We start from the raw sequence: 17,098 nt of genomic DNA, 5'->3' as shown, positions 1-17,098 counted from the left end.
CCAGCTCTGTGTAAAACTATATATCATATTTTCAATAAAAAAATAAATTATTTAAACTTTTTAATACTTTTTATTAAGTTGTTTTATATTAGCTTTAAATGTGCCCTGTTATAAAGGCCACCTGGAGAGAAAGCCAAAGCTCTGTTTAATTCTAAATGGAAGATTAGACAAAAGCTGCCTTGGGGAAATAAACACTAAAGGGTGGCTGGCACCTAGTTCACCGGTTCCAATATGTTCTCCTCTTGCTGCTTTTATTGCTGTTAATAAAAGCTTCATGTGCAAAAGGGTACCAATAATGCACACCGCTGAATTTTAAAACACTTTGGGAAAAAATAAACAGCTAATACCTTATCATTTGCTGCTATTATGTTTCATTTGAAGTGAAATTATTTGATAAAGCTAAAAAGTGTTTTTTTCCATGAGGCGAGTAAAATAAATGGGCGAAGGTTATTATGGGCTGAAGATGTGTCTAGTCTGCACATTTGGTTGGAAAAGGTTGCGATTGGAGTGAAAGTAATAGAATTGTATCATCTTCATCCATGACTCCTCATGATACTGATCAGATAAATCTCTTTTTATCTGAGTTTAACCACTTCGCACTCAGGCCAATTCTGACATTTCTCTCCTACATGTAAAATTCCCAATTTTTTTGCTAGAAAATTATATAGAACCCCCAAACATTATATATGTTTTTTTTAATCAAAGACCCTACAGAATACAATGGCGGTTGTTGCAACTTTTTATCTCGCACGGTATTTGCGCAGCAATATTTCGAACACGTTTTTTTTTCAGAAAAAAAAACAGTTTCATGCTTTAAAAAAAAAAAAACAGTAAAGTTAGCCCAATTTTTTTTCATAATGTGAAATATGAAGATACGCTGAGTAAATAGATACCCAATATGTCACGCTTCAAAATTGCACGCGCTTGTGGAATGGCGCCAAACTTTGGTATTTAAAAATCACCATAGGTGACGCTTTAAAATGTTTTACTGGTTACATGTTTTGAGTTACAGAGGAGGTCTAGGGCTACAATTATTGCTCTTACTCTAACGTTCACTGTGATAGCTCACATGTGTGGTTTGAACAAACGTATGCGTTCGCTTCTGCGTACGAGCTCAAGGAGACAGGAGTGCTTTCATTTTTTATTTTTTTTATTGTTCATTTTACTTTTTATTTTTTTTAGTTTGACACTTTAAAAAATAAAATAAAAGTTGATTACTTTTATTCCTATTACAAGGAATGTAAACATCCCTTGTAATAGAAATATGGACCTATTTAGAATGAGATATGGGGTCAATAAGACCCCACATCTCACCTCTACACTGGGAAGCCTAAAATAAAAAAAAATAAAAAAACGATCACGGCTTCCCAGCTTAGGTGGCGCCGTTATTTGAATGCAGAGGCCGGGCATGACATCATAACATTGCGCCCGGCCTCTGAATGATCATAGGGACTCCGGCGACCATATGGTCAGCCGGAAATCTCTATGATCACCATCCGGGGGCCGGCGGATCCTGTGTCCGACTCACCGATGGAAGCGGTGAGTCGGTAGAAGCACCGGAGGGCAGCGGGAGGGGGGCGTCCACTCCCGTCACCCGTAGGAACGATCAAGCAGTGGAACAAAATGTTCGATATCTGAATGATGTCTGTAGCCTCAGGCATCATTTAGATATACCCCCGGAAAGTCATGGACATCCCAGGATGTATCTTGGGCACCAAGTGGTTAAAGAGGACATGTCACTCACACCACAACACATTAAAAGTGCTCAAAAAAGCTTTTGGATTGTTGGACTACATACTGACATACCAATTCAGGGGATGTTACATAGTTACATAGTAGGTGAGGTTGAAAAAAGACACAAGTCCATCAAGTACAACTCATGTGTGTGATTATATGTCAATATTACATTGTATATCCCTGTATGTTGTGGTCATTCAGGTGATTATCTAATAGTTTCTTGAAACTATCGATGCTCCCCCAGCTGAGGTGTGATATCACTCAAAGTGAAGCATGACCTTAGAAGTTGGAATGTAAGTCAAGTCAAATTTTTATTTTTATTTTGTATAGAGTTGAAAATAATTGAAACCCTAGTTAGGTTTTTTTTTTCTACAGTCTTGGGCCCCCACTATCAATGGTTTTACCAGTTAGTAAGAAAGTAAGTAAGGAAAAACATCTGCAACAGGGACGCCAACAGCAATAAAAATCTGAGGGAGATGTGGAGTGTTCTAGCCTTCTATTACCTACAGTTTTATTGCTAATTGTGTTTCTGTTGGAATTGTTCCCTCACTTCTGGTCTGATAAAATTGGACAATAAATGAAGGTAAATCTCTCTAATGAAGACCAAGACAGTAGTAGGATTCCAAGAGAGGTTGGATCCTTCTCCACTTAAACTAAAACAAAATGGGCTATGTCTAAACTTTCAAATTACATTTTCCCTATATATCACTAAGCTAAGTTGTATGCTTAAATACCTAAGAAACTCTTACCCCTTACTATCTCCCAACTTGAACATTTAAAGCGGAGTTCCACCTAAAAATGGAACTTCTGCTTTAACCACTTGAGATCCGCGCTATAGTCAAATGATGGCTACAGCGCGGATCTCCTTTTCCGGGACTACGTCTATTGACGTCGTCCCGTGCACGAGCGGCCTGCGCGCCCCCTGAGGCGCGCTCTGTGATCGGCGAGTCTACGAGACTCGCCTGATCACCGATCCGTGCAAGGGGTCGATCCCGACCCCTTATCACGTGATCAGCTGTCAGCCAATGACAGCTGATCATGTGATATAACGGAGCCGGTAATCGGCTATTATTCCTCCTCGCGCTGACAGCGTGAGGAGAAAAAAAAAAAGCCGATCACCGGCGGCCGTGATCGGGACATCAGTCCCGATCATGGCCAGCCCTGTTAGTGCCCACCTGCCCCCTGCCAGTGCCCACCTGCCCCCTGCAAGTGCCACATTAAAAAAAGTAAGTGCCCCCCGTCAGTGCCACCCAGCAGTGCCCATAGTGCCACCCAGCAGTGCCCACAGTGCCACCCAGCAGTGCCACCCAGCAGTGCCCACAGTGCCACCCAGCAGTGCCCACAATCTGCCTTAACAAAGGTGCTGCACCCCAGTGCCACATATCCGTGCCCATCAGTGTCATCTACCAGTGCCCAGCAGTGCCGCCCATCAGTGCCCAGCAGTGCCACCTATCAGAGCCACCTATCAGTGCCACCTATCAGTGCCCATCAGTCCCATCTATCAGTAGTACCTATCAGTGCCCATCCGTGCCACCAATCCGTGCCACCCATCTGTGCCACCCATCCGTGCCATCTTATGTGCCCATCTTTGCCCATCAGTGCCGCCTTATCTGTGCCCATCGGTGCTGCCTTATCTGTGCCTATTTGTGCCGCCTTAACTATGCCTATCAGTGCCCACCAGTGCAGCCTATCAGTGCCCACCAATGCAGCCTATCAGTGCCCACCAATGCAGCCCATCAGTGCCCACCAGTGCAGCCAATCAGTGCCGCCTCATCAGCGCACTTCAATGAAGGAGAAAAATTACCCGTTTGCAAAATTTTATAACAAACTATTAAACATGATTTTTTTTTTTTTGCATCTTTTTTTGTTTGTTTAGCAAAAAATAAAACTCCGAGCTGTAATTAAATACCACCAAAAGAAAGCTCTATTTGTGAGAAAAAAATGATAAAAATGTCATTTGGGTACAGTGTTGTATGCCCGCGCAATTGTCATTCAAAGTGCATCAGCGCTGAAAGCTGAAAATTGGTCTGGGACTGAGGGGGGTTTAAGTGCCCAGTAAGCAAGTGGTTAAGCACTCCTCTCCCCTTAGCATGCCACATTTGGCATGTAATTGTTTTGGGGGGAGGAGTGGGGGCTTCCTTAGGAGGGGAATTCTTGTCCCACTTCCTCCTTCTGCCCAGGGACCACCAAGGTGACTCCTCCTTTCACCTCCTTGCCTCTCCCTCTAGGCAATCTCCTGGGACACGTGACAGGTCCCAGGAGATGGCCTGTCCACTCCAAGAGCGCAGCGCGACTCGCGAATGCACCGTGCGTGCCTGGCCGTGAAGCCGAAAGCTGTCACAGCCGGGTGCCCACAATGGCAATGGAGGTTTCAGTGCTTCTGCAGCATGGCCGGAGATAATATACTGATTGATGTATCTGCACACTATGTCCCATAGACTTTAATGGAATGTTCTATTCAAAGTTAAATAGTTACATAGTTGGTAAGGTTGAATAAAGACACAAGTCTATCAACCTGATCATGTATGAGTGAGTGTGTGTATGCGTACGCACACATGTGTGTTTTAGTCATTACCATTTTCAACATCCCTGTACATTGTATCTGCTAAAATAAATCTGTCAGGACCTGCTGACACCACCAACTGTGAAAGGGAGTAAGGGAGTAACAGTAACAAACCTATTACACAGTTTAAGACTGAGCCACTTCTCATTCAACTTCCTTGTGTGGCCGTTGTCTTCTTGAGAGACCTTTAATTAAATAGTTTTCCCCCAATGCTAGAGTCACCAAAATGTGTATATTGTGATCCTACCCCCTGCTAATCGCCTCATCTCCAGGGAGAATTAGTTTAATGTTTGTAGTAGTTCCTCATAGCTGAGGTCCCTTAGCTTTGTTTCCTTTCTCTGGACTCTCTTGCATTCCAGCACATATTTCCTGGGAATTGGTTATCAAAACTGGTCCACATACTGAAGATGTGGCCTATCCAAAGTTGTGTGAAATGGTAGAATTATAGTTTTTCTCTTGAGTAAATACCACTATGAATGCATGATAATAGTCTGCTAACCTTTCTTGCTGCAGCTTGGCATCACATGCAGTTGCTGAGTCTGTGACCTACTAGATCCTTTTCCATCCTCAATTCTCCCAGAGGTTCTCCCCCTAGTGAGTAATTTGCATGCATATTTTTATCTCCCAAATGCATTACTTTACATTTTTCAATATTATATATCTCATCTGCCATCTGGCTACCCATCCCTCTGTTTTAAATAGGTCTTTTTGTAAAGATGCTGCATCCTGTTGTAAAGTTATTGCCCTGCTTAGCTTTGTATCATTGGCAAACACTGAGACTGAACTATTTATTCTAACCTCTATATCGTTTATGAACAAGTTAAACAGAATTTCCTCCAGGACAGAGCCCTGGGGCACCCCGGTCACAACTCTAGGCCATTCGAAAATAAGCCATTAAACATGACTCTCTGGACGTGCTCCTGTAACCAGTTTTCTATCCAGGTAGATATGACCTCATCAATGCCAAAAGACCTTAATTTGTAATTTGAACATTTACGGGGTACTTTATCAAATGCCTTAGTGAAATCTAGGTACGCCATGTCCACAGGCCTTCCTGTATCCAAATTACAGTTCACCTCTTCACAGAATGGTAAAAGGTTGGTCTGGCAAGAGCAGTCTTTCATAAAACCATGCTGTTACTATTAACCACTTCCATACCAGGCACTTTTCCCCCCTTCCTGACCAGGACAATTTTTTAGCTTTCAACACAGTCACACTTTAAGTGATAATTGTGCGGTCATGTAACACTGTACTCAAACTAAATTTGTATATTTTTCTTCCCACAAATAGACCTTTCTTTTGGTGGTATTTGATCACCTCTGTGGTTTTTAATTTTTGCGTTATGAACGAATCATCACTGATGAGGAGCTACTGACAGGCATTACTGAGTGACACTGATTGGCACTTTGATGGGGCACTGACAGGCATTACTGATGGGGCACTGATTGGCATTTTTTTGGGCACTGATTGGCACTGTTGTGGGCACTGACAGTCGTTTATAGAGGGAGACAGGCTGGCAGGTGTTGGGCACTGATTGGCAGCTGATGGGCACCTCTTGATGGGGGGCTGTGCTGATAATCAATGTGCTGATTATCAGCACAGATCCCCCCTCTGACAGGAAGAGCCGCCAATCGGCTCTCCCTGTCAGCGGGAACCGAGGAAAGCTGTTTACCAGCACTTCCTGGTTCACGTGATGATCAGTTGTGATTGGTCACAGCTGATCATGTGGTAAGAAGCCACTGTCAGAGGCTCTATACCAGTGATGGCGAACCTTGGCACTCCAGATGTTTTGGAACTACATTTCCCATGATGCTCATGCACTCTGCAGTGTAGCCGAGCATCATGGGAAGTGTAGTTCCAAAACACCTGGGGTGCCAAGGTTCGCCATCACTGCTCTATACCATGATCATAGTTGCGTTGTGTCAGTTGGACACACAGCACCTCCGATCGCTGTGCTGAGTTATCCTGATCACGTCATATGATGTCCAGTCAGGATATCACAACCACTTTGCCACTGCTGTTCTACTATTTGGCAGGCGGCAAGTGGTTAATGATACATTTTTCCTCAGCAAATTCCTGGATATGGTCCCTTATCATCCCTTACATTAGTTTACATTTTATGTTAGGCTGACTGGTCAGTAGTTTCCAGGTATGTATCTTATTTGAATTGCTTTTTGCCAATCAGCTGGTACCAATCCTGTCAGTAAACATGGCTAAGTTCTCACTCTATCTTAGATGTAAACCAGCTGGTCCTGGTCATTTATTCACATTAAATTTTTACAGTCTTTTTTGGACGGTGGTTTCTGTCGGTCACAAAGGTGCATTTAATATAAACTCACACTAACATTTAATATAGACAAAGCCTTACTGCCACTAATACTGACACCAATTGACACATACACTAATAGTAACTGACACTAACTAGCACTGACACACCAACATTGTCATTAACACTGACACTTACGTTCTATGCCCATGATTGAGTGTTCTTTCCAAAGTGAAAATTCACTTCATTCACTAAACTCTGGGGGAAATTCCCTTGCAAAGTGAACAGTCTGTTTGCCTTTAGAATAAAATCAGCCCCTACGTGTTTCCTTATCTGCCAGCAGGTGGAATGTTTGGTTCCTTTTTGCATATTTTCCAGTATCACTGCTAAAAAAAAAAGCCTATTTACAGAGTTCAATAGTGAAAGCTAAAAACACAGAGGTCAAAGCAGTAATGTATCCCAAACTATGTAGTTGGTTGAGTTAAAACTTTTCAAATAAAAGTCAAAATAAATCAGAGAAACATTCTGGGAAGGGTTCTCCTGCAAAGGTAATAATAAGCCACTTGCTTTTTGACATGAATTTACACTTTAAACATTTAAAGTGGCAGACGGGTTCCCTTTATCACCTTAGTCAGAGCTAGTGTAATAGCATTTTTTTTTAATTTACATTTTACATAGCGCTTTTAATAAACTAAGCCTTAAACAATTAGTCTTAAACAGTGTCCATACATCATCCATAGGAAAACAACAAGCAAACAATGATTACTCTATTAAAATATACATTTATCATATGTCATAAATATGTCTTCATCTTTACTTTATTCATATAAAAAACAAACAATGATTAACATATTATAATATACATTTATCATATGTCTTAAACATCTCTTTGCATCAATCCTTCATTCATATAAAAACAACATTGATTAATATTATAATATCCATTTATCATATGTCTTAAACATCTCTTTGCATTTATCCTTCATTAATTAAAAAAAAATAAAAGATTGATTCATATATTATAATATACATTTATCATGTGTCTTAAACATCTCCCTGCATCTAGACTTCATTTATATGAAAAAAAAACAAGTATTGATTAATATATTAAAATACACATTGATCATATGTCTTAAACATCTCACTGCATCTATACTTCATTCATATAAAAAAAACAAAAAAAAAAAACAAGCATTAATAAATATACTATAATATACATTTATTATATGTCTTCAACCTTTTTTTTTTGCATCTATCGTTCGTTCATATACAAAAATAATGATTGATTAATTTAGCATAATATACATTTTTCATACATTATGATTTAAACATTTCTCTATAATTCATTCATATTAAAAAAAAAAAAAAAAAAAAAAAAACTTTGACTAATATTTTATAATATATATTTATATGTCTTTTTTTCCCCTTGATTTACCAAAGAAAAAACACAGATACATTTCTCTTGTATGGGTTAAATGAAAAACTGGTCTAAGTTTACTTGCCTGCGATGAACAGTAAATTATAGTTAATTTTCCCTTTTAGTATCTGACACGCTTAAAGAACTGGAAAAACTTTGCTTTATGTGACACTGATTTGCCAAATAATCAACTGCACTTGCAAACTTTATAAACACTGCAGTTTAATTAATTAGCATATGCAGATCTCAGGCTTAATTAATCACTGTTTAATGGAGGCAGGCGACATTGATCACTCTACAGTGTCTCCTGTAGTCAAAGTTCCCTTCTCGGTGGCTTATAAATATTCACATCTGTATTTACCCTTTCTTTTTTATATCACAGACTGATTTGGTATGTATTTTTTCAATAGAGCAAATGAGATGGACTGTTTCCACAATAACGTGATTACTTAAATGTGACTAAACTACTAAAGTGGCTGTTTAGTCTGATTCCTTTTCCCAGCCTCCGCCGTGCAGAATTAATCATGTAATATATGCTGTTCTCTAGCCTCGGGCTTGGTTCTCTTAGGTATGACAGGCAAAGGGAGGTCAGGCTAGACAATATTCTTCTTAATACCAACTATTTGCTCATCCAGAGCCAGAGAAATGTAATCATTTCTCCAGCTCCAGTCATGCCGGATGGCGCTCACATTTATATTAAAGTGTACCTGTTTCGGATGTACTGTACAAACAGCCAATAGGTATGATGAACCAAGATTGGTTTATGAGGATATATCCCCTGTGTCAATTGGTAGACACATATATAGGAGCGGAGCATGTGATGTCACTGCGGGTTATTTGACTGTGTTTTCAGATGCAGTGGATGCCCTTTAATTTAAAGGTATATATTGGGCTGCTTTGAGGCCCATTCACACTTGTGTTTTGCACATTAATGTGTGTTGCAGCTCATTCATTGGAATGGGGTGGCAAATCAGCAGAACCCATAGAAAAATGGACCTGCGGCATTTTTTGTAGTGCCTTACTGTGTGTTGTGGGGTTCAGGTTTGTTAGTGTGCCATTAGGAACAAATGTCACCACACTGTGCCATTGTTATTGGGCCCTTAAAATAGAAGTATGGGCAAAATTCTCTTCTGGGTCACAGGAGTGCACTTATTCCAGTGCCTGGAATCATCACAAACCAGGCTCCAAAAGCATCCCAACTTTAAGGTCAGGATCCACCCAGATGCCTAACTGGTATGAAATGGTAATGGACCCAATTAAAGTCAATAGGAACAGGCAGCAGCTGGGAGCTAAACGCCTGGCTAGCAGTTTCAGAATGGTATTTTAATACAAAATTCTCCTTGGGATTTAACCCCCCCCAAAAAGTAATACAAGAGGCAGCGGGATTGCTGCTCTGCCACCATCTGTACACCAATCCACCACAGATTGGTTTTCAGAGGGCGGTAGACACTGCCACCCATGTGAAAAAGCCACAATTGCTTAACCTTTTAAAGTAGAATTTTGGGATATAACTAATCTAAAAACTGCCTCCACCCCCCCTTCTAACACCTACTGTATGCCAACTTCCCTGTGGAAGAACTAATTTCTGGCTACTCTGGTCCAGTCAAACGCTCTTAAGGCTACAGGGCTACAGGGGTTAGCAGAGAGCACTCGAACAATGGCTGGGATGCTTGATGCCATCCTTAGGTTTTCTATGGGCCAAGCATTGTCAACATTCCCTCCTCTCCCCTGAAGCCATCATTTGACCGGACCTGAACAGCTTGAAAATAAGTAAATAGGTTATATTTCTTCCACAAGGTAGTTATTATTGGTTGTAGAAGTGAGGTGGACAGTTTTAGGATTAGTTAATTGTATTCTGGAGTTCTACTTCAACTCTTAATCTACAAACTGAGGTCTCTAGGCATGGACCATAGGGTTTGTTCTTGGATAGAAAACTGGTTACAGGGGCATGTCCAAAGAGTAGTGATAAATAACGTGTACTCAGACTGGTCTGGAGTGGTAAGTGGGGTACCCCAAGGCTTTGTCCTGGGACCAATTCTGTTTAATGTATTCATAAATGATAGAGGATGAGATAAATAGCTCAAACTCAGTTTTTGCGGACAACACAAAAATAAGCAGGGCAATGACTTCACATCAGGATATAGAAATTATACGGGAAGACTTGAATAAAATAATGGGATGGGCACCCACATGACAAATGAGGTTTAATGTGGAGAAATGTAAAGTAATGCACTTGGGGGCTAAAAACATAAACACAAACTACTCACTAGGGGGAAAACCTCTGGGGAATCAAAGATGGAGAAAAATCTGGGGGTCCTAGTAAAAGACACATTGAGCAGTAGCATGCAATGTCAAGCTGCAGCTAGCAAAGCCGGCAGAATATTAGCATGCATAAAAAAGGAGATATACTCCAGAGATAAAAAATATAATCCTGACACTTTATGAAACTCTGGCTCAGCCACATCAGGAGTATTACATCCAGTTCTGGCCACCAATCCCCAGAAAGGATGTGCTGGAGATGGAGAGAGTCCAGAGAAGGGCAACGAAATTAATAAGGGGACTGGAGGACTTCAATTATGAAGAACGACTACAAGCAGTATATTTATTCTCCCTGAAGAAGAGACACTTGAGAGGAGATATGATAGAAATATACAAATACCTTAACCTCCCTGGCGGTACGATTATTTCCGATTTTTGATGCTAAAAGTGATACAATTATTTTGCATGGAAATTTGGCGTTTTATATTGTAGGCCTGTAATTCTTAGGAATAACTCACTTAAATCTGTCCAAACCAGAGTCTAGTAAACATCCCGGGTATGATGAAATTTGAAAAACAAAATCATAAATTATAATATAAAAAAAAACTATAAATAATTATACCAAATAATAATATAATGTCGAGGCGCATCCGGTCACATTTTTACTTCCGGCGTCTACAATCCCAGGCGGTGGAACACATGCCAACTACCTACAGCGCGAGTAGTACAGCTGGCTCACAACCCACCTGGTGCTACATGCAATTCCCTCTAGTGCCGAGGCATAGCCACTTTTTAAAGTGTTACCAGAGATATATGTGACCATTAACCATTGGAGCTCTAAGGGCTGGGGTATCGCCATATACCTACGTTAAGGGCCATTTTGGATGCAAGTACTGTGGTTTGATGTTCCATTACCCTGCCGCGGACCAGTGTCAATAAGGCTGTTATTGTCAATATTTTTGGTAAGCGCATCACTTATCCGGTGACGGGCACAGATCTTCAGCTTTGTGTGGATTCACAGTGGTGACATGTTAATCGCCTTTACATTGGAACACCCTATTGGACTATATATAATCTTTCTACCTTCACTTTTATTTTTATACGCAGTTTTACATTTCACATGGACTACATGTTCTCTACTTAAATATTTCTTTGTGTTTGCTATATGCACAATGGGTGATTGCTCTTTAGGCATTTATTTTGTATGAGAGCCATACACCATCTATATATTTTCAGTTTATACAGTTAGTTTTATTATATATTGGTACTGGCGCAGCTTTCCATATTTTCCATTTATTTCAGTGCTTGTATCTCACTCAGAGCTACTGCCTATAGTTTGTGTTCATTTTTATTTATTTGTATTTTTCACATGTAATTCTTTCCTGAGCGCAGTTTATATATTTTTTCAATAATATAATAATAATACAAATTATTCAATAATGTAATCAAATCAAAAACAGTGAAATATGCTCAGTTGCAGAATTGTCACTGTCATTACTTTTCAGTATTTGATGACGGATCTCCCCACAAATCGCTATCGCTCAATTCTGCAAGTGATTCCAATTTATTATCGCTGTTTTCTAGCTGGTCTAAAACCACTTTTGATGTAAAGGGACAGTTTTGGTTGCTATGGACAATCTTCAGTTTCCAGGCAGAAAGAACAGTTTTTATAATATAAAACTACATGCAGGGCACTGGACAGACCACTAGGGACAAAAAGGGTGTGAAATAATTTCATACAGCAATGTAATCTGTAAGAATACATTATACTGTATGTATAGTTTGTGTTTCACTTTTTGAATTTGGCGCCGCTCTCCGTCCCCGTGCGTCGCAACACTCGCAGGGAATGGAGCCCGGCGATGTGATAGATCGAGCAGAGGACGAGCCGCTCACACAGCGGGGGGACATCGCTGGATCCAGGAGATAAGGTAAGCACACTCTTCCTGGATCCTGTGATGCGATCCCGAGTCTGGCTCAGGGTTACCTCCTTTGGTTCTGAAATTCCACCCTGAGCCAGACTTAGGAATACCGCCAGGGAGGTTAATGGTGATCTCAGCGTAGGAAAAAAACTATTTTGTCTCAGGGAGTGTAAGAGGACACGGGGCCACACAGTGAGATTGGAGGACAAGCTGCGTAGGGTGTTTTTCACTGTCATTGCAATAAGGATGTGTTATGCTCTTCCAGATTTTGTGGTGGCAGTGGGGAGTACTGATATTTTTTAGAAAACTCTTGACGTGCATCTTATGCCACGTACACACGATCAGATTGTCTGGCGTACTTAGTCCGCCGAAACGCATTTCAGCGGACAATTCGATCGCGTGTGGGCTTCAGCGGACTTTTCCAGCGTGAAGTCCGGCGGACTAAGAAAGTATTTTTGCACTCCAATCTTCCCGCCGGACTTGGGTTTCAGCGGACAATACGTTCGTCAGTATGCTAGTACGGCGGACTAAGAATGACGCATGCTCAGAAGCAAGTACAAAAAAGGAAGCTATTGGCTACTGGCTATTGAACTTCCTTTTTCTAGTCCCGTCGTACGTGCTGTACGTCATCGCGCAATCGAACGTCGGACTTTCTGTGTGTCCGTGTGTGGCCAAGTCCGTTTGGTAGAAAGTCCGCCAGACTATCCGCCGGATTGTATGTCGGACTAAGTACGCCAGAAAATTCGATCGTGTGTACGCGGCATTAGTGAACACAAAATACAGGGATATGAGAAATGATTATGGATACTGACACATGTACAACTACAAAGGTTGAACTGGATGTTTTTATTCAACCTTACCTACTATATAACAATAGGGGTTTATTTACTAAAGGCAAATCCACTTTGCACTACAAGTGCACTTGGAAGTACAGTCATTATAGATCTGAGGGGGACATGCAAGGAAAATAAAAAACAACATTTTTGCTTCTACATGATTGGATGATAGAAATAAGCAGAGCATCCCCTTATTTCAGATCTTCCCCTCAGATCTACAGCGACTGAACTTCCAAGTGCACTTCTAGTGCACAGTGGATTTGCCTTTGAAATTGCCTATGAAATGAAGGTAAGTAGAAACTGAAAAATGTGAAAAGGAACCTCACGCTCCATCTAGTGGCTGGATATATTTAACATTTTACTGCGGTTTTGGGGTGCTGTAAAGGGTATTTGGTGTTTCAGACGGAAAAGCCACCAGAGATACTGGAAAAATTAGTTATCCAAAACCAGGGGTGTATTATCTCAAATCTGGTATAGATGGCGGGCAAGTGAGTCACAGTACGCTAATCCCTACCGGGCTAAAGTGACACACAGCCCTAATATCCACCTCACAGTCCCTCTACATCCATCAAGCTCACCGCATCCATCAAGCCTATCTACACTGAATTTCTATGACTTAGTATATTTGCGTCTATGAAGTTGTTTAACAATGACAAAGGACCTTGGCCAGCCTGTGCTCTCCGTCCTCCCCCCACCTGCACTCTGTCATCTATAGAAAGCCTCTCTTTTCATGCGCCTATAGGAGTTATTCTTTATATCTGTACACAGTACAAGCAGACTGATCCTACTAATAAATAATGGAAAGCTTCTCGTGGCTTATAATTCAAGGCTGCCAGCTCGGTTTGAATACAGGCTGAGGGCTTTTTATGTTTAACAGATTGTTTCCAAACACAAAACCGCTTCTGTGAAAAACACAGCACTCCAATCTGCAATTTGTTTACAGCCTTTCAAATCCTTTTAAATCCTTTTCAGCTTTTTAATTGCATCAAAATGATTCAAATTAAACAGCAAGCGGGAGCCTGTGGGATGGGACTGAGGCATGCAATGTATGGCTTTTTTTTTTTTTTTTACCCGTTTATTACAAGAACTTCATAGAAGAAATAATCAAGACCTATTATATTAGACTGGTTAGTGAAATTTCCAGCTAGATTTTTTAGTCATTGATGGTTGCTCTGGAAATATGGCTAAGCCTTTCTGAATTAAAGCACCATGTTGCTGGTTTCCCCATTCAATATAAACAATGCTGTAAAATAGCATATGTCACCTCTACTGCACATGTGGCCTAAAATGGAAACGTGGGTTAAACAATACATTTAACGGTATTGAAGGGTCATTATATAAGCTTTTGCTTTTAAAGCAAATGATAGCATTCATAGGTTGATTTTTTTTTCAGGTTTTTTAACCACTTTGGTGCCAGTGCAGTATTAAAATTCCTTGTAGGTTTGTGTAAGTAGTAATCATTAATAATACATGGTTCTTGGACTGTAATATGCTTTACTATGTATTAATAAAACGGTCACGTGTACAGTATAATTTTAGATTTTTCACATATATTTTCCTGAAGAAGTAAACCTTGTTCATGAAATGCGTAGGGCTAAAATAGTGTACAAGCAAACAGTAAAGGAAATATCTATGGATAATGTCTGCATTAATGATGGATATTGTAAACGTGTTATGGGTATTAATTGAATGTGATGAAAAAAAAATCCTTAGAGGTTTACATTATATTTTTGCGCAGTAAAAATATAAATGTATAGCAAAATTGTGGAGAAGTTTGGCTATGGGGTCCGTTTCAGATATGGCACCTCATCCCCAAATATTTACAGACAAAAAAGGTAGTTAGAGGGGAAAGGGATTATTACGGTGCCTGGATTCATCAAAGACAAGGAAATATATTTAAAAAAAAACAATTTTAATACATAGTAAAACAAAATACAAAAGTCACAATGGTATCAAAAGGATTTGTACAATCATAAACAAAAGCACATCCAATGAGGTAGGGCCAAGATGATATAGGACTGGGTGTGCAGATGGGTCAAAATCCTCCCTACATGTTTCACCGTACAATCGGCTTCATCAGGGGAAATGGAGTGAGACCACCATATGAAAACTAATTCTAAAGTAAAGAAAAAAAGAGAGAAAAAAAACAATTTAATAAAAAATTGAATTATAAGCCCCAGTAAGTACTGCATCATTCAAAGTAATCCCAACAGTGCTATAAACCGCCAAATGTCCCACAGTTTTCATCCTAGATGGATAATACATGCAACCCATGGGGGCCAGGTAAATGTATACATTGCCAGCCTTAACTCTATAATATATGGAGTTTTTAAGTATGTTTCTGAAATACATTATTCTTTTTTTTAAATGTATGTCTTTGTACCATTAAAGTCCCAGTATTTTATTCTTTAGCCAGTAAATTTGTGCTGCCTTAAACCTGCTCAGTGTTGGGTTTTCAGCAGTTGTTGGATCTATTTGGGTTCAGGTTTGAACTATAGGCTGTTGGTGATAGCTGCGGGCCTGCTTGAAGCAGAGGGGTTCAAGTAATCAGTTCCTGGATTGTCAATGTGCTAAAAAATGCTCTTTAAGAAAATATGTGCTATTACATTATGCTCACTGATCTTCTCAGATGTCTGCACTAAGATAAAACTTTAGGTAACCCCTGCAATAGGAGTTTGATGAAGTACTCCCCAAGGGTTAACTACTTCATAGAGGGATGCAGACACTGCAGTTTACTAAAACACCAAAAGTGCTCCAGGTGATTATAATGAATACAGACCCTCCTATTCAGGAATCAGTCAGAAAACGTCATAGGGAAACAAATAGCTTTTTCTTCAAAAGTCAAAAGGGCAGGACTGTGCTACAAAATATGTTTAAATCCTTGTAATGTACATTGATCACCCATGGGAGATTATTTTTTTTCTCAACAAAGCTGGAGTTAAATTTTAAGCCCTGATTCAGGTCTGCTTTCCTCTGCATGAGCTATGTTAATAGCAATCAGTTGCTACCTAATAGTCACAAACAATAGTTCAATATTATAGGTGATCTATATATGTAGAGTGTGGGGGTGCATTATCTCTGATTAAATCAGCCACCTCCCATGAAGAATAAAAAAATGAAAAGCAAAGTAAAAAAATAACATGCACTAGAAAATTGCAAACTGTAAACAAAAAGTCTCTCATAGACTTCACAGGCTGCACCAAAATGTTGGACACAATGGTTAACATTTAACAAGAATCAAACATTCTTGCAAGTGTGTGCAATATCCTCCAGCATGTTTACAATGATAGACTTGAAGAAATCGCACCACGGCACCAATTCTTATCTCAGCAAAGGGGCTTATGCCCCTTACACATGATCGGATTTTCCGACAACAAAACCATGAATTTTTTCCCGAAAGATGTTGGCTAAACTTGTCTTGCATACACACAGTCACACAAATATTGGCCAAAAATTCCGAACATGAGAATGCAATGACATACAACACGTACGACAAGCTGATAAAAAGGAAGTTCAATAGCCGGGGTGGCTCCTTCTGCTTGATTCAGAGAATGCGTGAACTTGTGTACACACAATCTGACTTTTTGACAACACGTTTTGTTGTTGGAAAATTTGAGAATCTGCACTCACACATTTATGTGCAGAAATTTCCGACAGCAAATGTTCGATGCATACACACTGTCGGACTTTCTGATAACAAGCTCACATCGAACATTTCCCGTTGGAAAATCCTACCGTGTGTACGCAGCTTTACTCTTATTTTTGGGCCAAGAGGCCACACCACAGACCCAAAGTCATGCAATCCTCCCTGAAGGCTTACAAATAGACAGCTTTTGCATATGGGCCTATAAAGAACCCAGTACCCTTGGCCCGCTGCACACATCTAGAAACAAAGGAAGAAGCGCTGATCCAAGAAATGATGAATAAGCCATATGATAGTTCCCAAACTTTATACGTTTTTATGGATACTGTATGCATTGTATTATTCATTAACAATTCGTCATTCAACACTATTTTTTATGGTTTTTAAAGTGGTTGTAAACACTTACAAACCACTTTGACCTACAGGTAAGCCTAGATTAAGGCTTACCTGTAGGTCCA

At 40.1% G+C, this 17,098-nt stretch overlaps 1 protein-coding gene across 1 annotated transcript in view; it reads left to right on the top strand.

The window, feature by feature from the left end:
• The window catches only part of LOC143924734 (uncharacterized), a 373,086-nt gene that overhangs the window by 98,313 nt on the left and 257,675 nt on the right, over nucleotides 1-17,098 (top strand). The window lies entirely within an intron of this gene.

The sequence above is a fragment of the Lithobates pipiens genome, unplaced genomic scaffold, assembly GCF_037356315.1.
Source record: "Lithobates pipiens isolate NorthernLeopardFrog02 unplaced genomic scaffold, aLitPip1_a1.2 Scaffold_22, whole genome shotgun sequence".
NCBI lineage: Eukaryota > Metazoa > Chordata > Amphibia > Anura > Ranidae > Lithobates > Lithobates pipiens.
This window is presented reverse-complemented; position numbering and strand designations above follow the sequence as displayed.